Genomic DNA, 13338 nt, shown 5'->3' with positions numbered 1-13338 from the left:
TCTGATCCCCTCCCCAACCCCCTGAACCCACTCCCAACGCAGTTTCACCACAACCCGGCCATGCCCAGGGATTTAGGTGCTGGCCCTGGTGAGTTGTGGCAGAGATGGTGTGTGACCAAGAAAGCCAAAAATAGTTCCTACTTGACCCTTAGAGAAATAAATTTGCCGCCCCCTGGGAAAACCATCCTGGATGGATGCTGGCTCTTACCGGGGCCGAGGCCCTGTCTGTACACATCTCCTTGCTGGGAGGTTTGCATGTGAATGTTGGGAAGAAACTAACATATAAAGCCCACCCTGCTGGCTCAAAGGGAACCACGGCAGGGAAAGAGAGGTGCAGGGGTCCTTTTTATACATGGCCTTCTCCCAGCCCGGGAGCTGAGGGATCTCAGAGCGGATGATGCCCCAATCCAGCCCCCAATCCAGGTGCCCTGGCTGCCCCTCTCGCAGACAGCACACCTGAGTGCTCCCATTTCATCCCAGCGAGCCAGTGAACGGGAAAATCAATATGTAAAGAACCAAACCGAAATGCTGGATGAAAAAGATGAACATTGCTAGGTTTGGAAAGTAAAAATGTTCTAAACAGATAAACAGTAAGCAAAAGGCTTTGATTTGTACTGTTTTCCAGTCCATAAAACCCTAATATCTGCCAACGTTTCATTAAGAGCTTCCGCCTCAAAAAAACGTTCCCCGAAGCCGCAGACCCAATCTTTGGCGATGTTTACGTGGGTGCTAAATGGGGGGGAAGTCTGCTCAATCATACACAGGGCGCTAGTTGAGGGGGAAAGTAAATGCTGCAGTTAAATGAACAATATCTATCATTTTGCAATGCATTTATTCCAGTCAATCAAAAAAGGAGAGGGGGGAAAAAAAAAAAACACAAGTAGGCAAAGAGCGTTTATAGGAGTGAAGAAAAAAGCAACTACCCAGCAATGAGCATCTGAAACCAGAGCCTTCAGCTCTCAGAAGCAGGGAGGGTTTGTGGTTTGAATAATAACTTCGGTGAAAGAAATGGTCAAATTATGTCAGAAAACGGTTCATTGGGACTTCTAGCCCCTTTGCGATCTCCAAACCTAGCAGTGCTTCATTTTATGAAATCCCCTCCTAATGCAGCAAAGCCTCTTTCTCTAATGTCTCCTTCATTCCCACACTGGTTCCACTGGATGCTCCCCTGAGTGACCAGCCAGAACTGAAGGAACCACACAGGACTCTTTTTGTTGATGATCTCTATTCTGTGACTGCAAGGAAGAGGGAAGAGCCCAGGACAGGAAGTCGGCAACCCTGAAGTGGAGTCTGTGCCATGATGCTGAGAAGCCTTAGGCCAATCATTAAATCACTCTCTGAACCTCAGTTTCTTGGTCTGTGAAATGGGACCAACACACTCTCCCTCACACCCTAGCCATCTAGGTCTTGTAAATGCATCCATTTCCATTTGATGTTATTTACTAAGCACCTTGTATGTGCCTGGAGGCTTCTGGGTGAGGAGGGAGATGCAGCCACTCCCCTTAAAGCTCACCTGCAGAGGGGAGAAAGGCCAGTGACGCACACTGAGGAGATGGGCCTTTGAAAGCACCTGTGGGCCAGAAGGAGCTCCTGGAAGGAAGGGATCTCTAAACATATTCTGAAGATAAGTTTAGAGACAGAGGGTGGAAGGGAGGATTTAATACCTATCAGGAAGAAGAACACAAGCCCTTAGATCAGTGGTCCTCAACCTTTCTAATGCCGCCACCCTTTAATACAGTTCCTTATGTTATAGTGACCCCCAGTCATAAAATTATTATTATTTTTAAATATATTTTATTGTTTTTTTTTTTACAGAGAGGAAGGGAGAGGGATAGAGAGTTAGAAACATCTATGATAGAGAAACATCAATCAGCTGCCTCCTGCACACCCCTCACTGGGGATGTGCCCGCAACCAAGGTACATGCCCTTGACCGAATCGAACCTGGGACCTTTCAGTCTGCAGGCCTACGCTCTATCCACTGAGCCAAACCGGTTTCGGCCATAAAATTATTTTTGTTGCTACTTCATAACTGTAATTTTGCTACTGTTATGGATTGTAATGTACATATCTGTGTTTTCCGATGGTCTTAGACTCTCCAGCAGCGGTCCGCTGCTGTAGAGCCTAAGACCATCGGAAAACACAGATATTTCCTAAGCACCTTTTATGTGTCGGGGGACCACCTGACCCACCTCTGCAGGCTGCTGGCCTCCACGCTGGGCTGGGCGAGTATCTCTTAGAAAAACTCACCCTCAAGCACGGCTAGGAGCCTTTGGAGCCCAGAGGTCTTTGAGGAGTCCTCTGCCTCCCCTGGTGTATGGCTTTTACCTGAGCCTCTCCCCGAAACTACTAGCCATTCTTTTAACCACCCTGGAACCCTCTCCCATGCATTGGACCAAATGAAACAATAAAGCTTTTTGCAGCATGATTAATTAATTAATTAATTTTAAAAAGTAGCTTTGAATTCCCAGATTCAAGGCGAGGAGGCAAGAGGCCTGGGAACGAAGGGGAGCTGAGAAAGACCAGTTAACCAGGGCCTCCTGGTTCAGCCGAGGCAATTGGACTTAACCTTGACATCCACAGGGACCTCATGGGAGGGTTTCTGTTAAGGGAGATGCCATGATTCAGTAGGTTTTAGGAGGCCTGTCCCCACTCTCCAACAGCTGCGGGTGGAGAAGCAGTGAGAGGGGAGGCTGGCGGCAGGGAGACCTGGAATCCAGGGACAGGTGGCAGCTGCTGACTGGGGATAGAGGAAGTGGGGCTGAAGGAGAACAGACAGATGTAAGAGGCATGGAACTGATGGGATGACTTGACAGCCTAGGGACAGAAGGGGCGGAGGATGGCAAAAAGGGTCCTAGGCTTCTGGCTTGGATAAAAGGGCAGATGCTGGTTCCATGCACAGAGAAGGAGCACACTTGACGTGGGACCTGGAGCAAAGCAGGGTACACGGTAGGTGCTCAGTATGTGTTTGTTGACTCAAAGCAGAATCTTGATTCTCCTAAGCTTCATTCTCACCCACCTCTGTTACCTTACACACACACACACACACACACACACACACACACACACACACACACGGTCCCCACCCACTCACCTCGTCCTGCCGGTCACTGCCTGCTAAATCTTTTTAAAACACCAATTAGTCTGTCAGATTTAAATGGCTCATTTAAAAGGCTCAGGATTTCCCCAGGCACCACTCAAAACCCTCCTGCTCAGCCTCCCTAATCCGGCTCCCCACACCAAGCCAGCCTGTTTCTGCCTGGTTTCAGTCCGGCTGTCCAGACAGCAGCCCATGACCTGCTGGCCTTCAGGCCTTATTTCAGGCTGTGCTCCCTTATCCCATCCCCCAGAGTGCCAGCCTCTGCTCTCCTTCACACTGCTACTGCAGGTTCAAATCAGAGAACCACCTGCACACCAGGAAAACGGAAAGCAGCTCTCTCCACACTCCTTTTAATGCAAAGCAGGCTTCCAGGCAACACATAGTGTTGAAGAAGTTGCAAGAGGAGAAATAAGAGGTAAGTTTATCTTGATTATAAACTAGAGGCCTAGTGCAAGGATAGGTCTTCGCAGCCCAAGCTGCCCCACTCTCAACCCCACCCACCTTGGCCTGGCACTGGCCAAATCTGTCATCACACACCCCTGATTCATAGTTCTGTGGAGCCCCCGATCAATTGTCCCATAGAGGGTGGCCTGAGCCTCCCTCTTTGGGGCTATCATGGAGCCCTAAAATCATCACCCCACTGCCCAGTGGCCTGAGCCTCCCTCTGTGGGCAATCCTTGGGCAATGGCAAACCTTCTCCTCCCCCCCCCCAAATCTCATCGCACCCACTTGGCTGGCCTGACACCAGTGAGTGTAGCGAGTGTAGCATGATCATCCGGGCAGTTGTTCTGCTGTTCAGCTATTAGGTAGATTTGCATATTACACTTTTATTTTTATAGATTGGCTAATAAGATATGTCTTAATGCATCCTCCTATCACATTCCAGATTTTGAGTCTTTCGATGTTGAAACATGTTTTAAAAGTATGAGTGGATTATGATCATCAGGGGAAAAAATCAGTTTTCTTCCAGGTCTTAGCTATAGAAACTACTATTTTCATTCTCTCTGCAAATGCCCCCACTTTAGTATGTCCTGCTGAGAAGTGAAGGCAATTGCCTTATGCCTGGGAATTACCAAAGATTTACTTGAAAATACTACCTCACACTCAGTGAGAAATAAGGCTAAATGAAAAGGAAAACAATTAGCCCAAATGTGTCAACCTCAACCATGTTGATTGGTTGGTTGATTTTAAAAGTTCATTTTTATTTCTAGAATCAAAAGTAGCAAAAACAAACAACACCACACACACACATACACACACACACACACACACACACACACACTCCAGTAGCTATAGTCCTCAAATGAGAAGCCCCTAGGGCATGCACAGACAGGGCTACTTTGAAGGCCACCCACTTTAGTGTTGGTGCTCCAGCCAGGACCCTGGGAAGGGCACCCCACTGGACAAACAGGACCCTCAAATTGCAATCTCTCAAGCCAAGAGAGCTACCAACCAACAGGCCCAAGTTCTGCTCTGTTCACCAGCCTCCTTCCTGGAGAATGACAGGCCTCCTGCCTAAAGCCAGCTCACTCCTCAGCCACCAGGACAGCATTTCCCAAATTCTAGTCCAAGAAACCCCTGCACCTGCATTAGGATCACCTGGACTTTTCTTTATACACACAGATAGACGTGTGCTCCCTACCCTGCATTTGCTGAGTCCAAGTCTCTAAGAGTTCATTCCTTAGCACTGCAGTACAGACAGACCAGCAAGGCTCTTTTTTCTCCCAGTCTATAGGCATTTCCTTCCATTGTTCTCGGGATCCAATTTAGGGCCTCTGGTCCATCATCTTTATTTTAAACCTCCTTGCAATTCTACTGTGTTCCCCCATTAAACTCACTTCCCATCCACCTCAATAACTGTCAGTTCTCTTCCACTCTCTTTGAACTACAATTTCCTAAATACCAGTCCTGAAACTTGTGGCCTGTGCCCTCACTCTGAGTTCTCTGAGGATTTAGAGGCTGCTAAATGAGAATCCCCTTCTCCTGTAGATACCAAAACACAGACATACACACACACACACACACACACACACACACACACACACACACCCCTCCACAGCCCCCCGCCCCCTTCACCTTGACTCTGGACACCCCCTTACCTTCCTCAGAGCCTTCCACTATCAATATACCTTCTTTCTCCTGTGTGTACAGTCACATCTTTTCAACTGAATCCTTCCCTTTGGCTCTTTTTTCCGTTGTAGAGTTATCACTAAAGTAACAGATTAGTCTGGGATTCTCTCCAATGTCATTGCATCAAAGAGAACATACTCTATGCTGGGCTAGCACAGTTGAATGTTAGCCTGATTGTTGTCTATAAATCCTTAACAGCATGAAGACTATGTCTCCATACAGCTTGCTAATTTTTTATTTTTATTTATTTATTTTTAAATATATTTTATTGATATTTAACAGAGAGGAAGGGAGAGAGTTGGGAGCTAGAAACATCAATGAGAGAGAAACATCGGCCAGCTGCCTCTTGCACACCCCTTACCGGGGATGTGCCCACAACCAATGTACATGCCCTTAACTGGAATCGAACCCGGGACCTTTCTGACGCTCTACCACTGAGCCAAACCAGCTTCAGCACTTGCTAATTTTTTTAATAAAAATTTTAATATATTAAAATATATAGGAACTAATATAATGACCCCCCACTTACCCATCACCAAGCCTCAACAATTATGACCATTTTACCAATGTATTCTAAAAGAAATCTCATGTATCAGGTGATCATATTTTGCATCTCTAGCTGATATTTTTTCTATACATCATGGTTGTAGAGAAATCCACTCTCTTATTTACTGTTTATGGGCATGTAAGTAGGTATATCTATCTGGAGAGCATTTTGGTAGCTTATTTTCAGAGTCTACAGATAAGGATTTGCCTTTGAGCTAGCATTCTACTTCTAGGAATTTGTTCCACAGAATAATCAGATAACACTCAAAGGTATTTGTGCAGGAATTTACAGTAAAAATAAAATTAAAAAGGCCCAGATGGCATGGCTCAATGGTTGAGCGTCGAACTGTGAACCAGAAGGTCACATGTTTGATTCCCAATCAGGGCACTTGCCCCAGTTGCAGATTCACTCCCAAGTGTGGGACTTGCAGAGGCAGCCAATCAATGATTCTCTCCCATCACTGATGGTTCTATCTCTCTGTCCCTGTTCCTTCTTCTCTGAAATCAATAGAAATCAATTTTTAAATATATAAATAAAAATTTAAAAGTCTCCAGTTCGTCACCCTGCCCTGTATTCATGCCTTTGGGCCATATTTGTGCAGAGCCATTTTTTTCTGTGCACTTGGCCAGATGGTTTGCTTTGGCCAACAGGATGTGAACAAGTATGACACAAGAAGAAGCTTGCAAAAAAGTCCTTGCATATTTCTGGATATGAGGCATGCTCTATGAGGCATGCCAGGGCTAGCTTCCTGGAGGATAACTCACCTGGAACAGAGCAGAAGTGCTCTGTTGCCCCAGCTGTGGCCATCCTAAAGGAGCCAGGAGCCAGCCAGTCCTAACATGTGAGCAAGTCAAAATGAAGAGGGCTGCTCAGCCAACCCACAGCTGGCTGCAAAGGCATAAGTGAGCCCAGGTGACCTGAACGCCTGCAAACTTGTAAACTAAGCAAGCGTTTATTCTTGTAAGCCACTGAGATTTTGTTTGCTCATTATATGACATTATTGTGTCAATAGATAGGATATAATTTGCTGTTTAAACCTCCAATAGTTGAAGAATAGCACCGTGCAATACCACGATGCAGTACCATGTAGCCACGCAGAATGCTGCATACGTATGTACCAATATTCACAATAAAATGATAAATTGCAGAAGGGGGAACAGGTTGCAAAACAACATATAGAATATGACATCATTTTCATAAAACATAGATGACTACACTTGCTAATGAAAGTGTTGCTGACATGATAATCTCTGGGTGGTAGGACTTAAGGTGATTTTATGTTTTGAGTTGTATAGTTATCTGTGTTGTATAGTTACCCTATAAGAACATGTGTCATGTAATTTTTTTAAAGGGAAGAAAAAAATCATTGCTGCAGAGTAGAACATGTTGTTTAATTGTCATCTGCCTTATGAGTAACAATCCTGAATGTTTTTTTTCAAGTATTTTGTGTGGATAAAGTCATTAGTAGTTATTCCTGCAACATCCGTGTGTAGGAAACTTGGGAACATCACCTCTTCCAGGATTCACTAGGGATTGCAGGTGCAGAACACTTATCTCCTCCCACCAGCAAACCCGAGAAGAGAGAAGAGCAGCTCTGTGGGTGGAGGTGGCTTCACACCAGCCCCAAAGTATAGAAGAACCCCATGTTCCCAGACCACCATTAGAGCCAAGGAAGTCTTAGAGTCTCCTTCCCTGGAGACAAGGGTTCGGGAGACTGGGAGCAGAGCATAGCATCCCAATAAGTTCCCGACTAAAGCCTCATTATAACCCTGGGACAAACAAATGAGAACTTTCTCTGAGTTCCTACTAACAGGGTGTCAAATTTCATACATTCAGAATAAGTAATTTAATGCCCCAGGGCAGGTCAAGGATACCTAACTCCCTAATCCTTCCAAAGGCAAAAAAAGACCTTCTCTCTGTCTCTCTCTCTCTCTCTCTCTCTCTCTCTCTCTCTCTCTTTCTCTCTCTCTTCCTTTCTCTGACGTTGCAGTTCTAACTTTTGTTTGCTTTTTGTGTTTTCAGACTCTGCTATAATGACTTTTACTAGTCTTTGCAATATTCTTCACTGTGAAATGTACTTTTATATAAATATAGCCCAACTTTCAATTAGCATCAGCATGAATATTTTTTAAACCCTTTTACTTTTAGCCTCTTTCTGCCTTCACATTTAAGGGGTGCATTTTCTGTAGGCAGCATATAGCTGGGTATTGCTTTTTTTTTTTTTTTTTTTAATCTAATTTGACAAACACTGCCTTTTAAACTGGGGTGTTTATATGAATTACTTTTAATGTGATTCTAAACATTGAAAGTAATTCATATTTTTAATGTTAGGTTTAAGTCTATTACCTTACTTTTTTCTATTCCTCCCATATGCTTTGGGTTCCATTTTCCTCTCTTTTTTTCTACCTGATTTTGTATTAATTGAGTACTTTTTATGATTCCATTCTATGACCATTGTTGGCTCGTTAGGTATAACCCTTAGCTTTGATATTTTTGTATTGCTTAATGGAAGTTAAACAGTCATTTGCTGAAGGAAACTCACAGCACCCAAAATGACTATGTTTATTAGTATAAACTTACAGGAAAAGGATACACATATAACAGCATAAAAGACACCGATCACAACCAAAGTCTGTCTCACAGCAATGGGTCTGGAAACATCTCGGATGGTCCCTGCCTCTCTAAGGGCCATGGCCAAATGCAGTTTACACCTTGGATCAGGAACCACTCTCATGTAGACAGAACACCTCAGAACCAAGGAGACCCTAAAATGCCTCACCTGGTCTCACAGGAATATTCTTGCTGCATAAGAACAGAGTCCTCCAGGAGTCTCAATAAATAATTCTGACAAGTTGGTAAAAATTGCCCCCAGATTCCTCAGTCCCATGATATTAAGGCAACACTCTGAATGGGTATGTTTGATGTCTTTACTAAGGTTCAGTGCTATGCAGACCTGTTAACAAAACTGCGCAGGTGAATTCAAGGCTGCTGGCATGAACCCTTTATGCAAATCTACTGTCCAGTGATATTACACTGCTTTACGTATGGGAACCTGAAAACAGTATACTGCCGCCCTAACCGGTTTGGCTGGGTGGATAGAGCTTCAGCTGGCGGACTGAAGGGTCAAGGGCATGTACCTTGGTTGTGGGCACATCCCTAATAGGAGGTGTGCAGGAGGCAGATGATCGATTGTTTCTAACTCTCTATTCCTCTCCCTTCCTCTCTTTAAAAAATCAATAAAATTTATATTTTTTAAAAACAAGTATACTGTCATTTCTCTCCTCCAGACCTTTATATTAGTTATTATGCATTTTACTTATGCATGTCAAAAATACCACAATACATTGTTATTCTTTTAATTTAACTAATTATATTTTTAATGTTTTGAATAAGAAAATAGCTTATATATTGTACCCTTTCAGTTACTATTCTGGGTCCCTTTGATTTCTATGTGGAGAGCCAGATTTCCACCTGGTAACATTTTCCTTTTGCCTTCTTGATTCTCCAGTCCTACTTTGCTGCTTTCTTTTGTATTAAGTGAATGTTTTCTAGTGTAACATTTTCATTCCTTTAATGAGCTTTTCACTACATATTTTTATATCCTTAGTCCCTGCACTAGACTTACACTATACATCTTAGGTCACCAGAATCTACTTAGATATACATACTAACAATACCAGTGAGATATAGAAATGTTGACCCTATATAATAATTCCCTTTTCCCCTTATTATTTCTATACCTGTGAAAACTATACATTTACGAACTCAACAACACATTATCATAATTATTACCTTATATAATTTTATGTCTTTTAAAGGAGCTGAGGAAAGAAAGGGGAGTAAGTACAGTCATGCATCACTTAGTGACCAGATATGTTATGAGAAATGCATCCTCAGGTGCTATGTGAACATCGTAGAGTGCGCTGACACAGACCTAGATGGAGTAGCCTCCCACTGTCACTGTATGGGCTACATTTTTATAGGACTGGCTTTGCACAGGTGTGTTTACACCAGCATTACCACACACACACACACACACACACAGGTAATGTAGTGTGAGCCGGGACAGTGGGCTTTTCTTTTTGTATCTGACTTAAGTGCCTGACTTAAGCTTTGATGGCTGAGGTAGACACTACAGAGACATCCACTCCCTCTGGCTATCCATTGCTTATCTTACCTAATAAAGACAAACATGTAAATTGACCATACCTCTGTTATGCCCACAGCCAATCAGAGTGACTATGCAAATTAACCCAACAAAGATGGTGAGTTAATTTGCATATGCAGGCCCAGAGCAGCTGGGAGGGGCGGAACACCTGCTATGAGGGGGAGAGGGGTAGAAGAGGGAGCTACAGGAGCAGTGCCCTGGACAGAATCGAAGACTTGCTGGCTCCCAGGCTGCTGGGAGTGAAGCCCGGAGAAGGAAAGCCTGTTCTTGCACGAATATCATGCAAGGGGTTTCTAGTAACCTTTTATAATAAACTGGCAATCGAGTAGGTAAAATGTTTTCCTGAGTTCTGAAAACTGCTCTAGCAAATTCACTGAACTTGGGGAGGGAGTGCAATCTAAAGCTGGTTGGTCAGAAGCACAGATAACATCCTGAACTTGTGATTGGCATCTGAAGTCGGGGCAGTCTTGTGGGACTGACCCTGTAACCTGGGGGATCTCGATGCTGTCTCTGGGTAAACTGTCAGAATTAAGTTGTAGAACAGCCAGCTGGTGTTGCAAATTGCTTGGTGGTATGGGAAAAACCACACATACACTTGGTGGTCAGGAGAGTCCTAAGTGAAGAGTTGTACTACGATTGTGTGTGATGAAAAGAAAAAAGGTTTTCTTTTACATCCATGTAGTGTAGTTTTTCATTTCAGATATCATATTTTTAATCTCTCAACTTTCAACTTGTGTTTTTTGTAACTTCCTTGTCTCTTCTGAACTTTTTAGATGTGTTGAATATAATTATAATAACTATCGTAATGTTCTTCCCTGTTCATTCTAACATCTGTGTTAGTCTGGGCCGGCTTTGATTAAATGATAAGTCTCATTATGGGTCATGTGTTCCTGCCTTTTTGTGTCTTTGATTGGACACTAGAAATTATGAGTTTTACCTTGCTGGGTGTTGGACATTTTTTATATTCCTATAAGTTTTCTTTAGCTTTTTTTCTTGGGAGGAAATTCAGTTACTTGGAGACAGCTTGATCTTTTCAGGTCTTGCTTTACGTTTGTGAGGCATTTCCTGGAGCAGAGCTCAGTCTAGGGCTAACTATTCCCTATCATGGAGGGACGACCCACCTGAATACCCGACCCAGTGCTCCATGGATCGTGAGTCTTTCCAATTTGGCTGGTGGGAGCAGGCATTGTTCCTGGCACTCACTGCTTCTTCTGATTTTCAGATGTGGTTCATTTCTTGGCCTCCCTGCATGCCTGGGTCAGTATTCCGCTGAATATGTAAGGGGCTTTGTCTCTTGCAGCTACCTTGTTTCCCCAAAAATAAGACAGTGTCTTATATTAATTTTTGCTCCCAAAGATATGCTAGGTCTTATTTTGAGGGGATGTCTTATTTTTCCATGAAGAAGAATATGGTACACATTTATTATTAAATGAAAAGAAAGGAGTTTTATTACCTGTATACGGTACAGTAGTACGGTAGTTGTCAACACAAACCAGACAAACTGTGAATCCTACAGTATCAAGAATTTACTCATTTATTTAATGACAATCATGTCATCATCTTCTGGAACATCATCATAACAATCCAATTCCTGAATTTCCTGGTGAATTTCTTGTGACTCCATTTCTTTCAGAATAAGTGGACCAAATCTCTCATGTTTAGCCTAGGGGGGCCTTATTTTCCAGGGGAATGCCTTATATTTTACTCAGAAGGAAACCTGTAAATAGGTCTTATTTTCGGAGGATGTCTTATTTTCGGAGAAACACAGTATCTGCTGTCTAGTGCTCTTGAACCCCAATCCTGTGCTTCAGAGGAAACTGTATTTTCCAGCCCCAGTGAGTGAATTTTGATTTGTCAGCATCAACTCCAGGAATTCCACCCCATTGGGTCAGGTGTAACCACGTGACATAGATCTGACCAATGAAATGGAAAAAGAAAGTCTGCAGGGAAAGATTTCTTCCTGATAAAGGGAGGAAACACAACTCTGAGAGAAAACAAACAGAAAACCTGGTCCCTGACTTTGTCATCAAGTCATGTGACTTAACCAATCTAAAATTGATCTGACTCTTGTTACTTGAGACGATCAAGTTTTCTTACTATTTTAGTGACTTCTAATTGGATTTTGTTGTAGTTGGTGATATTTCTTATAGCCAGAAGCAACAAATAAGCACACCCTAACTGACCAACTCAGCTATTGGACATTTGTTTTTCCTTTCCACTGATTCAACTCACTGCTAAATTTTACTCTTCTTGCTTCTGGTCCCTTTGTCTCATCAAGAATGGAGATTAACCTAGGAGATGACCTTGTACTTAGCCGTACATGCAATGGGGAGAAATAAAAAGCAATTTTAAGATGAAAGAAAGCAATTGCACAGTACATACTTTGACTACATACTTTGACTAGAACTAGTCACTACTCCTGATTCTTCAGTTGAGAGGACTTGTTTAACACTCTTATGATGGTGGAAGGATGAAAATACAAAATAATAATAATAATAATACAAGGCAAGCCCAGGAGAAATTATATAAACTCTTTCACATTCACAGCCCTGCTGGAATTCTCTGTTAATTCCCATGGGAGCCAACAATGCCTCTGGAACAATATGACTGTTGGAAACCACTAGTGTCTGGCAGGAAGCCAACTAGAAAGGGAGCAAAGGAGGTACTTCCCCATCCCTGAGAGTCTGGACCAATCCCGTGCGCCAGAGTGCCTGTGGCAATTCCCATTCCTTTCCTGATCCTCCTCCTCTTTGTCCTGCTCCCATCTCTTCCTCTCTGTGCCTCCTCCTTCTTCTCCTTCTCCTCTCTGCCCCATCCCCCAGCCCCACACAACAGTTCACATCCTGCTTGCCTGATGAACCCAGAAGGTACTAAGCCACCTACTTCTCAAGGCTCTTGCATTTTAATAGGGAGCTCTTACACACTCAAAATAATGCTTGTCTATAGTTAGAAATTCAGGGCTCTAGACTGGTAGTGGGGAACATGTCTGTTCTCGAGCACAGCATTTCCGGTTTCATGAAAAGTCAGCTTAGGTGGGGTGAGGCACCAAGGACCAGATCCCCAGGTCTCACTGCCAGCCTGTAGAGAGGTACAGGATCACAAGGACATTCCTCTCAAACCCTACTGCTTTCTGCCAGCTCACATAGGACATCCTCTTCTCAGACCCCTGCTGTCTGTCTGTCTTATCCCACTCACGTTCAGCCTCAATTTAGATATTCCCTCTTCCAGGAAGCCTTCCCCAATCAAATCCCAAGTCTGGGTCCCTGCCCTCTGCTGTACCTCTATAAGGCTGAATGCCTTCCTCTTCGAGCACTTGTTACGCTGATTTGCAATCCATGGCTGCTCAGTAAACCAATAGCCAGATAGCCCTGACATTCAACAGGTGCTCAGTTTAT

Source organism: Pipistrellus kuhlii, unplaced genomic scaffold (assembly GCF_014108245.1).
Source record: "Pipistrellus kuhlii isolate mPipKuh1 unplaced genomic scaffold, mPipKuh1.p scaffold_m20_p_9, whole genome shotgun sequence".
In the NCBI taxonomy this organism is placed as follows: domain Eukaryota; kingdom Metazoa; phylum Chordata; class Mammalia; order Chiroptera; family Vespertilionidae; genus Pipistrellus; species Pipistrellus kuhlii.
Note: the sequence above shows the minus strand (reverse complement) of the source record.